Source organism: Fukomys damarensis, unplaced genomic scaffold (assembly GCF_012274545.1).
Source record: "Fukomys damarensis isolate Sample0158 unplaced genomic scaffold, DMR_v1.0_HiC HiC_scaffold_3, whole genome shotgun sequence".
Classification (NCBI taxonomy): Eukaryota; Metazoa; Chordata; class Mammalia; order Rodentia; family Bathyergidae; genus Fukomys; species Fukomys damarensis.
Window position 1 is genome coordinate 28,563,103 of NW_022900915.1, and position 17,587 is coordinate 28,580,689.

The window sequence follows — 17,587 nt, forward strand, 5'->3', positions numbered from 1 at the left end:
TGGGCATTTATTTTTTCCATTTCTTTCTTATGCTGGGCCTTCATGGCTTCTATCATGGTCCTCAGCTCATCTATTTTTATTTGTCAGTTTCTGCTCTAGAGTCTCGAATCACAACTTCCATTTTGCTCACTATCTCTATGGTTATCTGGGAAATTATTTCTGTTTTGAATTTTTCTAGAGCTTGATTGATCTGTTTTGAGTTCAGGGTGTCCTGGTGGTTCACTATCTGCCTTTTCATCCTCATTTGCCCTACTGTTTGCCATTGGCAAACTGGAAGTCTGTCCTTGTGTCTTGCTTAAGTGTTTTCTCATTTTTATTTTTGTTGTTGGACTGTCCTTGGTTTAATCTCTGGGTTATCACCCAAATCTTCCTGATGTATTTGCGCCCTAGTTTCTGTGTCTCTAATGACCCACAGACGTTCTCATCTTCAGAGAAAATAGCTCATCAAATCAACTGCAATGCTTTATCCAAACTGATACAATCAGCAACACTAAGATCAAGCACAACTTGGACATTGACCACCTATGGTAGTCACTAGTCTATCACCCTTAAATCATTTGAATTAAATTGAAATCAAGAAGCAGTCCAGAACATGTCTTCAGTGAACAAAATTTCAATATAGTGTATTTACCATTTAATGGCTCAGACAGAGCAAGGATGCAAGACACCTGGTCTCAGTTAGCTGATGGCTGAACCCCATGATGCTGACTGATCTCAGGCTGCAAGGCCCAGATTGAGTTCCCCAACCTTCTGAATGGTTGAACTCCACAACGTTCTATTACAGGTTTCCCACACCCTTTCTTTAAAGATGTTCAAAGTTGGGAACTCAGAAAAATACCCTTGATGACCACCTCTGCCTCTGCAGAGTGGGTCCAAAGACAGACACAGGAGGTCTGAGAGTGTGGGGGGCAACTTTACCTTCCCGGTGCTTGAGAGATGGTAGCTGGGTCAGGAGCAGGCGTGGCTCTCCCATTTCTCATATTTTGACTAAGAGTATTGTGCATTAATTTCATAAGTTTTCAAAATTCTGTATTGGAAGTGTGGCAGCCACATAATGTGTGTTTGTTCATAAATCTCCAGATCAAAAACAGCTAGGACCACAAGTGACACAAGTCATTGCTTCTCAATGAGTATGAGGAGTAACTGGATGATACTTTAGTGATACTCTATGAAAAGAGTATTTTGCATGAAAGATGAAGTATATTTGTGAAAAAAACAGGAAAATCTAGTAGCTGAGATCAGTAAATACTCATTAATTATATTTGGGGATAGAAATATAATGGCATATTTTCCCCCTAAATTTAAATTTCCATTTCCACTGGCTTTAAATATTCTTATGTATTTGGGTTTGGGTCATTGTGCAATTATTCTTCATATAAAAACATGAAAGAAGATCCTAAAATCCAGAAAACTGAAGAACCCATGACCCCAGAAACAATATCCTTAGCAAAGCAATGCCAAATCAAATTCAAACACTATCTCGAGCAAGATCATGGTTCAGGAATGGAAAACCGATTTAAAGTTCACAATTACAGAGTAGTGAACCATACAAATAGTGGAAATAGTGATATTCTGTTAATCTCAGGACATCAGGTAACATTCTGCACACATTCATAAAATAACTTTTTACAGCACTGAGTTAGTTCTACACCCTCATAAAATTGCCCCACATAACTCACATTATCTATTATACATTTTGATTCTACATTACACTTTTAGTTTCTCACACCAGAGAAACTATTTGACACTTACTCATATGTATCCTATTTTTCATAAGAGTATGGCCTCAGTGTGCATCCATTTAGATATAAATGTCTCTAGTTTCTCTTTATTTATGGCTAATGCTTCATTTTATTAAAAAAAAAAAGCACATCTTCTTTATCCAGTCTCTAGCTGATGGGTAATTGGTCTGTTTCCAAGCTTTAGCTATTCCAAATTTTCCATTATAAACATTGGTGTGGCAAGAAAATATCTAAGGGGGTAGGGGAAGTTGGAGGGATAGGGGAAAGGAAAGAAGGGAAAGAATACAGATATGAGAAAAGGAAAAATGGGAGCAAAGTCTTTATAAATAGGGAGTAACCTTAATTTTCAGTACCTTACAGAACGACTATTTGGAGATAGTTTTTTTAAACTTTTATCAGTACATGTTTGGAATAAATAATGACTGCATTAGTTGTAGGGGACTGGTATGTGACATAACACATTTTAGTTCCCTTCTTTTTCCCATCCCTTTACCTCTTTTTTATTTTTACAGCATCAGATTCATTTATTTATGTTATAAAGTTAATTATCATATGTACAGATTGAAAACCAGACCAATAGGCCAAAGAACATATAAAACTTGTAAGATGACTGTACTAAGTCAATGTACACTTTTATATACAATGTCCATGCTCAAATACAATACCTTTTTTCCTTCTGTCTTTTATTTCATACTTTATACATATTGAATTTTCATATAGGAGAAAATGTGTGATATCAAACATAGTGTGTCTGAATTACTTCACTTAACATTATGGTCTTGAGGTGCATCCATATTCACACAAATGACTCATTCATCCTTGTTTATGACACAAGAGTACTCTGTTGTATATAAACACTATATTTTTTTATCCACTCATCCATGGGTGGACATATAGGCTGTTTCCAAGTGTTAGTTATTATGAATTGTGTTGCTATAAACATGAGTATACATTCAGCCCAGTGCTATGATGTCTTTAGCACTTTGTGGAATATACCTACAAGGCAAATAGCTGTGTCAAATGGAATTTTACTTTTAGGTTTTTGAAGAATCAAATATTGATTTCCACAGTGGTTGTATCAGTTTATAGTCCCACTAACAATTTAGAAGTGTTCCTTTCTCCCCACAGCCTTGCCCACATTTGTTATTGATTGATTATTTGATGGTAGCCATTCTTTCTGGAGTGAGATGGAATCTTAGTGTTGTTTAAATTTGCTTTTCCTAAATAGCAGGAATGTTGAACACTTTTTTCATGTACTTACTGGCCATTTGTATTTAATCATCTGATAAGTGTCTGTTAATTTAAGATGCCTCTTTTAATAGGGTTTTCTGTTTCTGGTATCTAGGTTTTTTTTTGTTTTTTAGTTCATCTATATTCTAGATATTATTCTTTTGAGATATAGCTGGCAATTTTTTCCCATTCTGTAGAATGTTGATGATTTCACTTTGTTGATGGTTTTCTTTGCTATGAAGAAGGCTTTTATTTTGATGTGATCCCATTAGTTGATTCTTGGTATTATTTCTTGTGCAAACTGGGGCTTTTTTTCAGAAAATCTTTCCTCCTATGGTTTCTTAATTTGTGTTTAAACAGATTTTTTCTGCTCTAATGCTTAGATCTTTGATCCATTTTGATTTTAGTTTAGTGCATGGTGAGAGATATGTGTTTAAGCTAAACCTTTGGCATGTGGGTAGTCATTTTTCTCAGTAACATTTGTTAAAGAGGATGTGTTTCCTCCAGTGAAAGGAACTAGCTCCTCTGTCAAAGATAACAAAGCTGAGTGTGCTGGAGTTGTTTCTGTTGTCTTCTCTCCTATTTCATTGATACAAGAGTCTGTTTGTTTCCCCCAACTACTTTCCTGCTATTTTTATCATTGTAGCTTTGCAGTATATGTGAAGTCTGGGATTTTGATCCCCTCTCCCTTGCCCTTGACCATATTTGCTTTCGGTAGTGTAGGTTCTTCTGGTTCCATATGAATGTTAGGGTTGCTTTCTTCAGCTCTGTAAAGAATGATATTGGTATCTCGACTGGGATTACATGAAACGTACAAAATTAATTTGGAATTATGGCCATTTTGACTATATTGGTTCTGCCTATCTGGGAACAGGGGCTATTATTCCATTTTATGCTATCCTCTTCAATCTACTTTTTTAGAGCACTATAGTTTTCTTTGAGGAGGTCTTTCACTTTCTTCGCTAAGTTAATTTCTAAGTATTTCATTTTTCCTGATGATCCTCTGAAGGGTATTATTTACCTAATTTCCCTGTCAGTGAGTTTGTTATTGGTCTACAGGAATTCTATTGATTTTTCAGCATTAAATTTTTACTCTGCTGTGCTGCTAAATTTGGATTTAAAGAGGAAAGAAAACCATTCATTGAGCACTAATCCATTCTGGCTCAGGTCCTTGTAGGAAGAGATTAGCATAGGTAGGGACAAAACAAAAGTGCAGAAATAGAGAGAAGGTCCAACAGGGAATTAGCAAACAACTGGTCATCCATAACAGAATAAAAAGCCAACCCCAAACACTACTTGATCTCACACTTCTAGACTCCAGCAATGTGAGGAAATATATTTGTGCTTGCCACTGTCATTATAGTGTGTTGTATTTTATCATGGCAGCCTTGGTAATTTAATACAATATTGCATGTGCAATTTATGTACTGCAAACATATACAAATAATAAAAATATTATGAACTATTTTTGTCATCAACATAAGTTTGCTGAATTAAAAGAAAGTGTTTGCATTGTTTACTATTAAACTGTGAAACATTAATAAAATTTGAATATGGGGAAAAAAGGGAAAGACAAGCGAGCAGTCACACACACACACACACACACACACACACACACACACACACAGTTAGAAAACACCCAGAAAAATTGATGTAAACCAAAACAAGAAGATGTAAATTACTAAATCAGGAAAAATGTGCAAGAGATCAAATTCATAATCAAATAACTACATAAATATTGTATTTACATTTTCAAAATACACTGATGGTGAAAATTTTACAAACCAGCAGCCTAAGAAAATTTCATTAATCTATCAAAAATAGTGATAGAAAATTTGAAGTTACACAATAATTAATTAATAATGAATATTGTCAGTTTTGCAAAAGAGACAAAGTACTTTTTATTACATTGTCTTGAATAACTGAGTTTGTCAAAAATAAGGCAAACAAAGGCAGTGTGGGAAAGGAAGGAAAAATTAACTTTTCTAAAGATGATTTTCAATATTATTAAAATGCAGTAGTATCTGTACATTATTAAGCATTAATTTAACAAGGTAAATTAATTTAGCAGGTAAATTAAAACATCATTTCCAATCATTAACAAGAAAAATAAAAGTTTAAATAAAACAATATATGAAATCATATCTAAAATATCATGTTGCTCTATGTTTAGCAAAAATGCATGTAATATTTACGTGTATACATAAAAAAGTCAGAGAACTGAATAGAGTGATTTACCAAAGTAAAAGAGTGGAATATTTAGTGTTATGAAAATATTGGGCAGGAGATATAGCTCAGCGCCACCACGCCTGTCTGGCAAGCACGAGGTCCTGTGTTCGATCCCTTGTACTGAAAAAAATAAATCAATAATAAAAAGATACTAACTTTCCCACTTTATCTTTGCACTCAGTGTAATTTCAGTATAGATCTTTGCAGATTCTTTTCATGGATGTCAACAAGCTAATATAAAGTATGTGGAGATACCTGAAAAAACAAATGACAATATAGTCTTGAAGAAGGACAATAAAGCTGGAGTACTTACATTAACAAATACCAAAACCTGTCATAAAGAATACTGTACTATAAAAATATATTGAGGCTGGCAGCTCAGCCAAGTGAGTGATGCTTTCTTGGCCTGTGTGAGGCCCTGGATCTGATTCCCTATGCATGTGTGTGCATGCTCACACACAGGCAAACACACACACACACACACACACACAGACACACACACACACAGTTTTTATATTGTATAACCAGCAATTTCACTCACTGCTAAAAGTCCCAGAAGAAATACATTATTTTCCACATATCTTTCAAGAAATTATAGATAACAGCACTATTTATAGCAAGTGCCAAAACTGTGTACTTTCATTATCCTGTGTCCATCTAAAATAGACAAGAACATTTTTATTGTGATTTATCCATTAATTGGAATATAAAATGAAATGTAGTAAGTTACAACTAACTAATATGAGTGAGTCAAGCATAATATTGATTAAAAGAAACCACACAGAAAAATAATATTTACTTCACAATTCCACTTTGGTATATTACCAAGACAATAATGGCATTAGTAATTACTAGAGTGATCTCTCTTGTGGTGTGCATGGTGAAGGGTTACTATTTAAATGAGGCCACACAAAATAATTTGAGAAGCCCATGTTCTTGTTCTTCATTTCAATGGTGGCAATTACCTGACACTCAAAGGTAAAGGGGTAAAGTTTTATTTAGCTGTTTTATTTAATTGTGTAGAAATTTCATTGCATAATTGGCTGGCTCCAAGGCAGAGTGGCTTGGCAAAGGGTCATGGCTGCCAGGAGCCAGAAAATACAAGCAAGAAAGAGACCTTAATGGTATCTTTCCACCCCTTGTATTTTATCCAGACTACTTAGGGTGGGTAGCACTTTAGCACTCACATCCTTAATCCTAGTATGTGTAACTACATGAAAAACAAAGCCTAGCATTGCACCATGAATCAATTCCAGTGTCATATACTCCAGATCCAGCCACCTATGCAAAAGCCCTACCTATGACCACATGAGGCTTAGGAAGGACATAATAACACAACCCATAACAACTTCTTTCTTAAAATTCATCGATGTCTGTGTCTATGAAATGAGCACATTTTGTTTGTAAAGAAAAATACAAAATAGTACATTTGAAAATAACTGCAGCAGGAGGGTTACTAAGTAATATTAATAGGAGTTTCCACAGTACTATGGAGAAGATCCAATTATACTTGCTTGTCAGATACCTAGAACAGCAATTTAAATTAGATACCAACTTAGATGGGATTTATTTATTGAATACATATGGTAATTTAAAAATCCTTATTCTACAAAGATGTTTGCAGGTAATATATACATATGTATTACGTTTGGATGAATGGATCTATCATTTCACAATTTCATATGCCTAAATAATCCAATGATGAAAGATTTTTAAAGAAATTAGACAAATATAAAAATAATGCAGAATTAAATTATTTCCAGCCTTGCCAGGAAAAATTAATTTTCAAATTTAGAGAAATAGTTTCATAATTTTTATTAAGCATAATAAATATACAGTTAAATATATGAATGCTCTAAAATATCACTTTAAATTAGCATTCAATAGGCTTCCACACAATGCCATTATAGAAGAATTTTATTTGCCAGTCTGGCAGGGGGTAGAGAGGTTATATATAGTTTTTCAAAAAACCGTAGATATGTATGAGAACTCTCAAAGACCTCTGTCAACTCTATGAATGTGTAATGTGATGCTTTATTTTGGAAAATACTGGTGACAAATTATTCCTAACAAACCACTATGCATAAACACAAGTGTTGACTCTTAAGTAGCAAAACTGATTATATTTGTCACTTAGGTGTTTTTTTGAGTGTCATTTCAAATTTCATAAAAAAACACATAGCAAAATACTGTCACTACATATTTTCTGTTAAATCAACAAAAACTCCATTTTATTTTAAAAATTAGATATTTAATTGACAAAGTATGTGTACATTTGTTAGTATGTGTGCTGATGTTCAAAGTAGTATAATCTATTAATCATAGTTTAATGATGGAAGATAATATATTCAGCAATTCTTTTTTTGGTGTTTTAGACAGGAATATCTAGTTTAAAATACTTCTATTAACTACACACATATTTGGGCCAAAGGACAGAAAAAGAACTAAAATAGTGGTTTGGTTATCTCTTACTGTGTAGAAAGCTAACCTAATGTTCAATGGCTTTCAACACAAATGCTATTCATGTCCTTGTGGTCACACAGAATTTTCAGTGTTCGCTGGAGTGATCTGATCTCTGCTTCACTTTGTACTAATAGAAGAAGTGGAAACAGAGCTGTATATCCCACTAGGAATGTAACTCCATCCATGTTGAAGATTGAGTTCAGTCTGATGACTCAAGTCAAGTGCACCTGGTATTTGTTCCGGACCTCAGTTGTTTTTCACAGGCCCATCAGTGTGGTAGATTACACTTCTCAGAGCACAATGTCCCCAGGATGATCAAATCTGTTACTCACTGGTTATTTTCCCTGCTAAACAAATAAGAAGGTACTAAATCATGCTTGTTGAGATTTAGTTTCAAAATACAAGCACAATATCGACTTCTTGACACTTGTTAATCATGTCATATAGTTAAGGTTATTGGTTATAGTATGGAGTAAAGACCTTCAGGAAGCATGTTTTCCACAGGGGAAAGCACAAAATGGTACACTGTAAGCAGAGATACAACCCTTGGTGATCAATTTATATTACATATATCCCTGTCTTTAAAATTCCACCCCATGATGGCATCAGCTCAAGTCCAGATGTACAAGTAAATCTCCTTAAGTGCAGATTCTATCTAAAGTAAGCAGCATGTAATGTGCCCTATAGCAGCCTGAATCAGTGATGGGAAAACAAAATAGATATTTCTATTCAAAATGGTGGGCAACACCAGACTATAGGAGTTTGTTGGTCCAGACTCTGAAAAAATAGTCACTAGACTTGTTTATTCAGAACTAGTTCTAAGGCCATGATAATTGTTCGTCAAGAAGCCCATCTATAACTTCTGAATGACTTTTCATTTTCTGAAATAAATGATATATATATGAAGGTAAATAGCTTTTTTAACTTGGTTTTTCTCTCTCAGACATAAAGTATAGGAGAACATTAAGAGGTGAGAGTGGAAAATAGTATTATAAATACATGTATTCAATCAATTCCAGGTAGATTTATATTTATAAACCAAATATTATACACAAAAATAGAGACAACAGGAAAAACAGATGTATAAGCAGCTAAAACAAGGTAAAAAAATAGAGATGAATTAATTACAACAAAAATAAGCTCATTTTAATCTAATTATTTATTTAAGCTACTGTTCTTATAAACAGATACTTATTCATGCAGCTTATCCAGTGCTAAAGGTAGTCTAATGATTCACTTAAACAAAATTAGGAAAAATTTAGATGAATTCTAACAAAAGAGAAAATAGTTTTCCTTACTTATGAATAAGCATTTTTCTCAAGGATGGTATAATAAAAGAAGGTTGAAATCCTCTCAACCTACTAGAACAATTTGAAATGTTAACATACTTGATATTGTGTAATTCTAAAACACAATAAAAATAAATCCATAAAAACCTGATTTTTAAAAATAGGAATAATCTTTTAATGGCACAATTTCTAGTTTTAAAAAATAAAGCCACATAAATATTTTAAGACTATATATATATAGATGCATATTATGTATCTATACACACACACATATCTATAATTCATTATTTATTTATTTATTTGGCACTGGGGATCGACCTCAGGACCTTGTGCTTGCCAAGTAGGTGAGGTGCCAATGAGCTAAACCCCTGGCCTTATATTTTTGTATAATTACCTTCTTGCAACTTCCCAATAATTACTTTGTAAATTCAAGGGAAAGACTGCTTTCATGCCAATCTTTACTGTAAGATAAATAGGCAATTAGAATAAACTTTTTGAAATCCTATGTATTGATCCAGGAAAAGGAATCTTAATAGGCAAGTCTTTATTTTTCTCTACTAATGAAATATAGTATTTCATTTTTCAGGTTCTTAATTAAAGTCAAGAATGAGAAGCCAGTATTTAAATAAATTATACCTATTGCAAATCTAATTAAATTCTGCACTCTGTATAATAAAATTACTTTCATTTTCATACCATACAATGATTTTTTTCCCTTCAGTCCACTGAATATAGCCATTTTGTAAAGGAAATTATATACGCAAAAGTCTCAATATTATCTAAAAAAAACCACCCTACCTAATTAAATTAGTAAGTACTCACATTACCATTTCAGCGTTGAAGGAGTTATAATCTAATGATCTAGTAAAGAAAGTAATTCTTGGTAATGCACTACTAGATATAAATATAAAATAGAGAAATTATTGGTGCATTTTTTTTTCAGTTTATCTTCACCACCGCTCCAACTCTCACGGAGTTATTCTTTTTTTTAATCTCATTGAGTTTATTGGTACATTTTGGGTATACAGTAAAGTTTCATTCATTACTGGTATCTTGTGCCTTTACATGACAGGTCTTGGTTCTCAGTTTTTCCCCTTACCCTTGCCCTCCCTTTGTGAAAAACTATAATTGTACATAAGATCCTAATGGTATAATGGACAATGTGAAATAGGGAGAAAAGGGCTAAAGGTGTAGGGGAAGTGGGAAGGGTGGGGGAAAGGAAATAAGGGAAAAGTAAAATATATGAGAATATGAAAAATGGAAATAAAGTATTTGCATTTTTTCTTTAAAAAAATCCATAGCTAATAATATGAAAACTGCTCACAAATATATATTCTGATATCTCTTTCATTATTCCAATACTTAGATTTAACATCATGACTCAATTAAAGTACTTATTGATAACTCTATATTGGAATTACTGTTCTGTTTCTTTTAAACTGTTTCAGAGTTGAGTAAAATTTTAGGTCAGGTATTTATCTTAGTTTAATTGTGGTTATTTTACAATGTATATCAAAACATAGTACTGCATACTGTAAATATCCATAATTTTTGTTTGTCAGTAGTATCCTTCATTAGTTAGTAAGACAGTAATGTTTACATTATTGTTTGTTACAAAGACTACAGCAAATGCCATATCCAGGGATACCTTACAAGCTCTTAGAACAAATATATGATCATTTTTATGTAAATTTGGGCTAGAGTAGGAAGTACAAAGTCATATGAGAAATTAAACTTTAAGAATTTCACATTAAAATGGAACGATTTATCTAAACAAAGATTATCTTATTCCAAAACTGAAGGTTTGAATAAGAAAAGAGGCATAAAATTGCCTGACAGAAAAAACAATATCAGTATGTTCTCCCAGCACTGTGGCTAGGTGGGGGTAGGCACTAGTCATTTATTGAGAGGAGTCTTTGTGTTGTATATTTCTAGTTTCAACACTCTGATTTTTTGGTTTTATAATCACATTATTAAAACAATAGTTATATGTTACATTTGTTATAATATATTGGTGTGTGTTTGTTCTGAAATCATTGTAATATTGTACAAAGGGCTATTTGTGAATAAAGTACTAAAATTTGAGGAAGAGAAATGTGCTTCCAATTTTGTCCCGAAAACAAGTCTGTTGAGTTTTTTGTCAAACTCTTCTAAGATTTTTGAAATTTCTTTCACTGTATTAAAAAATGACAAGTACTTCGAGTATCTGAATTCTGTTTGTATACAATTTCTAATATTGACAAGGGAATGTTACAATTTCCAACTATGCTCGTGGATTTATTCTTTTTGCAGTTCTATAATTTTTGTTTCATGAATTTTTTAGCAAACAAGTATAGAACTGCTATCATCTCTGGATAAGTAAACCTTTGCTTCCCATTATGAAATTATGTTTTTTATGCCTAATAATATTATTTTTCTGAAATCTATATTTTCTATCACTCATTTATTAATTTCAGTTTTCTATTCTACTTGTCAAAATGCCTTTTAGACTTATTGATAGGTCTCATTCATTTATTCAGTGATTGAAGTTGTATGAAAATTACAATGCTTGAGTTATTCCAGAGCTGAGTAGTACCCTGAGTGTTTAGGTTATTTCATTTCCCTTTGTTTCTTTTCTCTGTCAGAATCAGAGTGTGCCTTCTCATTTGTCCACTTGTCCATGATTTAGTAATTTTTTCTTTTTTTTTTTAATCCACAGGAAGTGACCTTAATCAAAGCTATGCAAAGTATGGTGTACCTGGCTTACTTCAATTCAATCAATGGAAACCTGAGGATATTATTCAGAGAATATGGTGGAATGCTTTCTCACAAAATGTATACAAGAAATATGGTACTATTACAGACACTCATTTGTACTAACAAATATATCTAGTGTAGTGTACAATTCATATATAAAGAAGGGATAACTGACATAATTTGGGGGTAAAAGGAATTCGAAATCTATGCCATTATGTTTTGTTTTACAAGTGATTAAATTTACATATTATTTAAGGTAGTTGAATTTTTTGAAAAGTCATCTCAGACTGTCACAACCAAAAAACTTTAATCTGTCTAATGAAACCCTCCATCTGTTTATTTATATCATGTTTTTATTCACATATCCTAATGATCAGGAATTTTCAAGGATCTTTTTTATCATTGTGGTTAACTTTCACATTCTACCTAATGAAAATTACTATAATATACCTTTAAAACTTCATTTCTCTTCCATATTAATGAACAGAAAAACAGTTTTATTACTAAATACACATCGTGTTTCTTGCATGCTTACCAAATGTCACATGTTTTGTTGAAATATAGTTTTCTACTTAAACTATTTTATCCCTTGCCAATTAATTCTTTGACATCATACTTTGAGGAAACTTCAATCTGAGTTAGATGCTCATTATTCTCTCTTCTTTTTGTTTGTTAACCATGTAACTCAAAGCTCACTTTATATATAGCGATCTTTCCTTCTAGTTCTATGCTTTTTGAGCACTATTACAATTTTATCTTGGTATGCACTTAGAAATTCATTTTATGGAAGATTTTTTTTTCAAAATATTTGAACATATTTCTCTCTAATTCTTTCCTATATACAGAAACTTGACAATGCCCAATGGAAGAAATGGAGTCTTCTTAACATTCCCTTGAATCTAGTTTGGCCTTCTGCCTGGTTTTGACTGAAGTATCGCAGCACAATTGAAGGCCTATTGACTGGAATCAGGCTCTATAATGACTTGTAGCTTTGGCATGTCATCTCTTGGAGCCTCACATTAAAAATATTATACACTCTTTGTGGGGTGTACTACTCAGCAATAAAGAATGAGAAATTAGATTCATTCATAGGAAAATGGATACATTTTGAGGATATACTCCTAAGTGAAATAAATAAGTCACACATGTGTAAATACCGAATAGTTTTTCTGGTGTGAAAAACTGTAATAGTACATAAGATCCTAATGAGATAATTAACAATGTGAAATAGGAAGAAAAGGGCTAAAGCTGTAGAGAAAGTGGGAAGGGTAGGGGAAAGAGAATAAGGGAAAAGAGAAAAATATGAGAAAATGAAAAAATGGAAATAAAGTGTTTGTAAACAGGGAGGGAAGGAGCGGGTGAAGGGAGGGCAGGGACAAGGGAAAAAAATGAGAACCAAGACCTGTCATGTAAAGGTACAAGATCCCAATAATGAATATAGCTGTACTGTATACCTAGAATGTACCAATAAACTCAATTAAAAAAATATATTATACACAGGGCCAGGGATTTGGCTTAGTGCTTCCGCTGCCTGCCTTTCAAGCTCAAGGACCCGAGTTTGATCCCGGGCACCCCCACAAAAATATGCATATTATACACAAATCTGGCTAGTGTCTTGGATTGTGACAGTCTGGAGAACAAACTCTAGCTTACTCAGACCTATGATAAATGCAGGCAAAGCAACAGAGCAAACATCCAACTAATTCCCAAACCAATGAAAACAATGAATTACTGTCATTTTTATTTATTTGTTTATTTTGGTACTAGGGATGGAACTCCGATCCTTGTGCTTGCAAGGCAGGTGGCAGAACCACAGTGCTAAATCCCCAGCCCAATTACTGTCATTTTTAACTAGAGGTTTTAGAATAGTTTTATTGCAGCTTTTAATATTGGAGACAGAAATATTAAACTCAGATATTAGACTAATCTAAATGGCACAATGACATTTGTGAACTGAATGAATGCACTACGTATGCATTTACTGACAAATATATAATTAAGAATAAAGAATATATACACATTTATAAGGAATAAAGAATTTTAATAATATAAAATACCTATACATGTTGTATATTTTATTTTATATATTAAATTTAGTCTAAGAGTTTCACCAATTCGAATCTGCAAAAATTTGTTGATAAAATATCAGTTTTACTCTTCCTTACTCCTCAGTCGCTTTCAAGCAAACACAGGTGCTGCATATTTAATTCATTAGGTACCCAAGACAGTTCTCCGATTATCCTATATCCACGTTCCAAAAATTACTGCCTAAGAAAGTTCAAGAAATAAAGTATTCCAGACAGAGAAGAAAACAGGAATGAAACTAAAATGGCAGATTGTTTTAAGTTAAATGTTTAAGAATTAAATAAATACTGCGTAACTTTACCTTACGAAACAGCTGAGGTTTCACTATAGAATGGAACTTGGCAGGGTTGAAACTGTTAAGTTATTACAAAGTGCTCTAAGTAGGGTCATGTGAAAATGGACTGAAAATTGTAACATCAGATGTGTAGGTCCTAATACTGGCAGGAAGCTGGTAGACGTGGGTGTTTGTGTCTTATTGTATTGTTGGGTTCAGGTTGGTGCTATTTTCTGCAATCCAATCATTTCTCCTAAGGAAATTACACCTAACCAAATGCATTCAAGTTGTATTTAAATTATCCTTTATATGAAAATTGTATTATACAAATTCTATTTTCAAAACAAGAATTATAGCACAGCTGACTATAACAAGAAGTACTGATTTTTTGAATCACGTATATTTTGAGTTTAGAAAAATACATTTCTTTTTTCTTTGATGCTTATAATATACTAGAAGTATAACTTTATTCACTTATTTATTTTTATTTTTCCATGCTGAAGATCAAAGAAGTCTTAGACATGCTAGGTAGCTTCTCTGCCTGTGTGCTTTATCCCCAAACCTAAATGATTATTTTTAATGTAAATCTTCAGATTTTATAATTCTAGAGTAAAACAACAGTGCCATGTGAATCTTGTTTCAAATTAATAAGAAGTTACTAAAAGTATTTTTCTGAAATTTATGTTTATCCCAGATAATATAATTTTAATTTATCCTCTAAGGGGTAAACCTGGAAAGTGGTAACATCATTAAGATATATTTTAAAATAAGCTAGTTTTAGAGCACATTGAACAAAACTTCTTATTCTTATGTGCATAAGAATCAGAAAACTTGAAGAGTTTTTACCATCCTATTATACTGTATTTACTTTCAAACAGCTTTCCATACTTAGTGTCCCAACTTTCCTCATCTCTGAATAGAAGATTTGAGGTGTTTGACATATGATGAATAAAATGAAGAATGCTAAACCTAAAAATGTGTGGATAATAATTCTTCACTGTCAAAGTGTGTTATGTCTTGACCATTTTCTACATTTATTTCATAACCATCTAAAAATTTTTAAAGAAATTTTGTCAATTAAAAAAAGTTGTTGCAAACAAAATTGTTTTTATTGAGCTCAATGCCTTCTCTTCACAATTAAGAATTTCTTCAACGAATGTAATGCCAGATTCTGAACGTATTCTGCACTCTTCATTGTCCCTAAAAACCCTTTGCAGAGAAGATGGAATATTTTACAATTATTTTAGAATTTCAATTTGTTTTGATAAAGAAAGACAAATATGACAGTGAATATATCATTTCAAGAAAATTGAGTGTATATGTTAAGATTTTGATCCATTTATAATTTTGTATGTAATCAAACCAGTAGAGCAACTGAAATTTTGGTTGTGGACATTTATTCAAGGATTGTATACTCAATGTCCAAAATAAGAAATGTTAAATTATATCAAATCCAGTGTATCGTTTCTATGAAAAACAATTCCATATTTAGGAAGCTATGTGCATAAAAGGAGATCAGAATGTTTCCAAAAGGCTCATATAGTAAAATGTTGTTACCAACAATACTTTTATTGGTGATGTAAAAGTTAACAGTTGGGATTTAGTAGGAAATCATAGGTCTTTGTTGGCTTGTCCTTGAAGAACATTGTAAGATTTTTTTTTTGCTCCTTATTTCTGTTTTTTTTTTCTTCTTGGCTGTCATTACATGGGTAGATTCTTCTTCCTGTGACTTTACTGCATCATATAGGCTTAAAACCAGTGGAACCAACCAAGCATGGATAGAAATCTCCAAAATTGTAAGAGAAAGTAAACTTTTCTGTTTAATAAAATTGATTGTATCAGGAATTTTGTTAAAGTAATGCAAAATTAAAACAGAAAATTGATATTGAGAGCAGGATCACTGCCCTGATAATATATGGTAATATATTACATGACAGTATAACTTTACAACTGGTTTCCTGGAGAAATTTAGAATGTGTTAGAAGAATAAACTAGTTTCTAGCTACTAGTCAAATCTGTAAGGGTACAATTGATGCTAGAACAAAGTAAGTGATGCTGGTAAAAACTCCAAAAGCCACAATACTGATGGAAAGTAGACAATAAAAGTTATTCTCATAAGGACCCTATTGACAATTGTGCTAGCAGCCACCCACATTACATCATGGCAAAGAACTTGCCTCTTTTATGCCCTTCCATCAAACTTTATGTGAATTTAAATTTAATAGCAGTGCACTAGTTAATCTGCTGGAGTAAATTTCCAGGTGGTACTATGGCCAGAGAGTAGAATGGGCATTAATGGATACTTTTAGTAGGAGGAAAATGAGGATTGAAAAGTAACTGAGCAGAAAGATCTGAAAAGCTTGCAGTTTGGTCAGAATAGGATCACAGTGAAGTTTCAAAGGAGGGTGAGTTTATTGATACTGTAAAATATGTTAAACACTTTGTACAAGTGCAATAAGAAATATGCCTTAAAAGGACAGGATGTGCCAAAATACCTCACTCAATATAAGTGCAGAAATATAGAAATAAAAATTTTTCTAACATATTTTCAGCACAGAGTCTATTTAGAGGAGATCTCCAAAGAGGGGCCTAGTGGCCCATGACCATCTGAGTTATCAGTTTCCCAGCATTCTCTTCCTTGCCTCCATCTCTTGCGATACTCAGAGGCCACTGAATCCACAGTTCCACTGGGCCTGGATGTAACGTGCCCCACATCAGTCCTTGGCATTATCCGTATTACGGTGGACATTTTGCAGCCTTGCTGAGAACAAGAATTCCAAAGTCATGGAGTCTTCCCCAGGAGCTTCAAAGGTTAACGTGATGGGCAGGAAGAGCCTGGTATATTTGTGGGTCCACAGACCCTGAGAGGGCAAGGGATACGGAAGTGTGATAGTGTGATGGACGCCTTGGAAATCTAGAGAAGATGAGAACTTGAAATGCCTGTGGACAGAAGCAGATGGCTGTGTGTAAAAACCTGGTCAAGAAAGTAGATGTGGGAGGTACAAGAAGCAAAGCTGGAAATGTAGCACTGCCTAAGCCATTGCGAAGCCATAACCCACTCTAATGGTTCCCAGATAACAAACAGCATGGAGTGGAAGATTTAATGTTTTCCCTGCCAGGCTTCAGGCTCGCTTCAGTGTGTCCTGTCTTAGATTTTCCCCGTTCTTTCCCTTTTTAAAGGGATATCTAGCTTGCACCACTGAATCCTGGAATTATGTATGTTTTCTTTTTAAGAAACCAGAAGTTGAAAAATTTGGAAAATTCTTACCATATCTATAAATAATATTTCAATCATAACCCTTTCTGAGTTAGGTAATATTGGTAACAATTTCATGACACTTTGGACTTCAGATGTTATAGTTGATGCAGAAAGTTAAAACATTTGGAGCTACTGGGATTAAAGAACATATTTGCTTATAAAAAGCACAAAAATTTGAAGAGTCTCTGGGGAAAAATATGTTGTAAGCTGGAATTGTGTCCTCTAGTATTAATATATGTGTAGGAGACCAATAGCAGGATGTCTCTCTCTCTCTCTCCCC